This window comes from Sinocyclocheilus rhinocerous, unplaced genomic scaffold, assembly GCF_001515625.1.
Source record: "Sinocyclocheilus rhinocerous isolate Xijiao unplaced genomic scaffold, SAMN03320098_v1.1 scaffold4011, whole genome shotgun sequence".
NCBI lineage: Eukaryota > Metazoa > Chordata > Actinopteri > Cypriniformes > Cyprinidae > Sinocyclocheilus > Sinocyclocheilus rhinocerous.
In genome coordinates this window covers 132897-136752 of record NW_015651497.1, presented here as the reverse complement: position 1 = coordinate 136752, position 3856 = coordinate 132897, and the positions used below count along the sequence as shown (strand labels likewise).

Sequence of the window (3856 nt, the reverse complement as noted above, 5' to 3'; positions counted from 1 at the left end):
CACCCACAAACGTGTGATAGGGATGGTCAACACTATAATAGATGGTTGACAATCTTCAGCTTCAGTGGCATAGATGGTAAAGCGCGTTCCGTAGTCTAGTTGACGCGATCGATCCAGGTTCAAATCTGCATTTTACCGAACTTTTTTTTCTCCCTTTTCAAATCTCATATCACATCGGAAAGGCATTTATTTTCAATAAAAATTAAGGAAATAATAAAAAAGTTGAAAATAAAATATCGGGTAGGGTTAGGGTAGGTGTAGGGAGGGCTTTATTGTCCGAATAAGGTGGCATCCATTTAATCATTTGAATTTAAATTATAATTTACACTCAATACGTTATTACTGCATACTGTTTTATAATGTACTATAATACTGAGGTGCAGATTATTGCCACTATTTGCAATAAGTAAGTATTAATTTAAATAGCATCTATTGCTATTTGCACTTAGTGTAAATAGCCTCTATCGCTATATACACTTAGTGCAAATAGCCGCTGCCTTAAAAGAATGTTCTGGGTTCAGTACAAGTTATTGTTCGCATAGTATTGATTACCACAAAATTACTTATAGGTTACAAAAAATATCTAGGTTACAGCAGGGTTGCCAGGTCTGCGTAACCAAACCTGCTTAATTGGTTTTTAAAACTGGCATGGTGGAAAACCACAGATTTGGCAACACTGGGTTACAGTGAGGCACTTGCAATGGAAGTGAACAGGGCCCATTTTAAAACATTAAAATACTTAATGTTTTAAGACTGTAGCTACTAGATTATGTGTTAACATGATTATTGTGTGAAAATATAAAATACTAACATTTTCTGTGTAAGAGTTGCGACAAGTCAAATTTATTTGCTGGTGTAATCAATATTATGCCGCAAATGCTGCCGATTGAGCGTAACTGTACTGAACCCGAAATATTCCAGTTATGACTAATCTCGTCTATCAGGACCTTGCTGTCCTGAAAACATTGCGGGGGGGTAATTTCAAAATCACACAAGGTCCCCAGATAATACTAATCCCGTGCGAATAGGGTTTATGAAGTACTTCCTCCCACTCCATATAGTGTCATTTTGATGGCCTCACTCACAACAGTTTTACCATCACACACACACATTCCTCTCTACATTCAAGAAGACATTAGCTTTTAGTGAAGCAATGCCAACTTTTCTTTATCACTCTTTGTAACAGAATCTACCAGACCTTTTAAAAACAAAGTCTATTCTCCTAGTTTTTTGAGGAAAACGAGCCTGTTCTCTAGCTGACAATCACACTGCTGCAGTCATATTCAGTGTGATTGCTGTAGTGCAGTTACCACTAGGACGGAGGCAAAGAAAAGCAGTATTGTTGTCATGAAAGAGAGGCTGTATTCTCGGTTATGTGCATATGGGAGCAGTTAGCCTGCTTTGCTCTGGGTAAGTTGGTGGATCAGCTGATGCTCAAGCTCGTGGTAAGAGGTTACGCTTGAGATGCATGTGCTCTAAAGAGCTGGTCTGTTTATAGACAGGGGCCTCTCTTGTGTTTTAGTGTTCACAAAATAAAGGCTTTAAAAAATTGTATAACAAGTAACTTTTGGAATTAAAAAAACATCATTCCAAAACAACTTTTGGAATTGAGTCTAAATGGTTCCTGATGGTTTTACATCTAATTCTTCACATTAATTCTTAAATCTTTTGCAGTTAATGTGTCTTTTCTTCTCCACCTGTTTTTTTTTTTCTGACCCCGCTGTCCCAGTGAGCATTTTGCTGTCAAATGGTCATGTCTTAACTTTGCAATTTCTGTATTGCATTAGTTTTGAATATTTCTCATGGGGATTTAATAATTTTTGGCATCTCAGTCTGAGTTAAACCTCTTTTTTGGCTCATTTTATCTGTAAAAGAAAACATTCCTAATAATTCTGCACACCTGAATCTTTCGTGCACTGGTGCTTGGGGAGCCAGAGAAGGGCCAATCTCAGTACCAGGCCCTCTGCTTCATCTCGCATTTGGATCATGGAGAGCTCATCCCGAGTGAGGCCATGGCTCGACTCAGACAGGTCAACATTTAAAGAATTTTAAAGCATCATCTGTGGCACCCTGCTGAAAAGACCAGCTTTAGCTAACTTTCATGCTGGTTGTGGCTTAAAGAGATAGTTCACCACAAAATTAAAATTCTGTCGTCATTTATTCACCCTCATGTTTTTCCAAGCATGTACACATTTCTTTCTTTGTTCCATTTACTTTTGAAGTATGGACAAAAAATAACTTCTTTTTTTTTTTTCAAAATGCACAATGCATAGCACAGGAATAAATGTTAGTCACAAAGAAAGTCATACACATATATTATGTATTGCTAATCAGCAGGGAGAGAATTATTGAACCATTGATGGCTTAATGTCAGTATTTTTGTGATTTGTTTCTTAGTATTAACCTTATGCCCTGAGACATTCTTATGTGTGAACCCAACAGAAAAACCCTCATGTGGTGCGAAGTGCGGACGAGAGATGCAGTGTGGAACAGTTCACTATGAATGCAGCGCTCAACATGAGTCGCTCCTGGCACCTCAGTACTCATATTCATAATGTCTGCAGGGATGCACGAGACCTGGTGTACACACGACAGCAAGATGTCAAATACTGGCTGGAGAAAGGTTAGATGAGAGGGTCGTTAATACAGCCACATTAAGACTGGTCATATTACTCAGTTTCACTGTGCTCTGTGAAGTACTGTTTTCAACAACTATATTAATATATAACTATTTTTAATATTGATAATAATAATAACTGCTTCTTGAGCACCAAATCAGCATATTAGAATGAGTTTTGAAGGATCATGTGACACTGAAGACTAGGGTAATGATGCTGAAAATTCAGCTTTACCACCACAAGAATAACGTTCATTTTAAAAGATATAAAATTAGAAAACACTTATTTTAAATTGTAATAATATTTCACAATATTACTGGTTTTAGTGTATTTTTCATCAAATATTAGTGTAAATCTCATATACTTTACATATTTATATATTTACCATTATGTAGCCTAGCCTTATTACTAGGGATGCACGATATTATCGGACCGATATTGGAATCGGCCTTAATCGGATAATGGCTTTAAATGTACATATCGGCATCGGCCCGACCGAAGATGAACGAAGGTCTTACGGGTTTGGAACAACACGAGGGTGGGTGAGTAATTAATGACAGAATTTTCATTTTTGGATGAACTAACCCTTTAACTCACATGTGCTCAGGGTGTGCTAGCGATTAGATCACGTCAGCAGTGTGACTCATTTTTGAAGCAAAGTTTTGACTGAATGATGATTAAATTCACTGTTTTGGATCATTGCATTTAAACTAAGAATGCACGTACAGAATGATGCGTTCGGTGCATGATAGAGTAAACAGTAATAGCACGTGCAGCGGCAGCCTCCCCCGGGTCCAAATGCCCGATCGGTAAGGAGTTTAATTTCCATAGGGGGCACTGTTGGCCTACTTCTAATAAAATGAATGTAAAATACACAAATAACATTTAGACTGTGTTTCTGATTAAATAAAGTAGTAATTGATGTCAAAATCATGAGTATGTTTTGATTTAAAGGTCAGAAGCTATAGCTTACATGAAAAAAAATCACAAACATGATGCTTGTAAATTAAATATTTTTATATATACTGATTTATTCATTAATGTGTAATATGTTATATTTTTTTAAACATTATGAATATTTTATATATTTGAATTTTTATAACTCCTTTTCTTTAGACCATCTACATATGGTAAATCTTAAAATAAAATGTTAAGGTTACTACTGCATCTTTTTTTTTTTTTTTTAAATGCAGCGATTGATATATAGTTTATTTATAGTTATTTTCAAAGCTTCAATG

The 3856-nt window shown here is 36.0% G+C and overlaps 1 pseudogene; it reads left to right on the top strand.

The window, feature by feature from the left end:
- Positions 1–3856, top strand: part of LOC107712931 (out at first protein homolog) — a 10940-nt pseudogene that overhangs the window by 3453 nt on the left and 3631 nt on the right.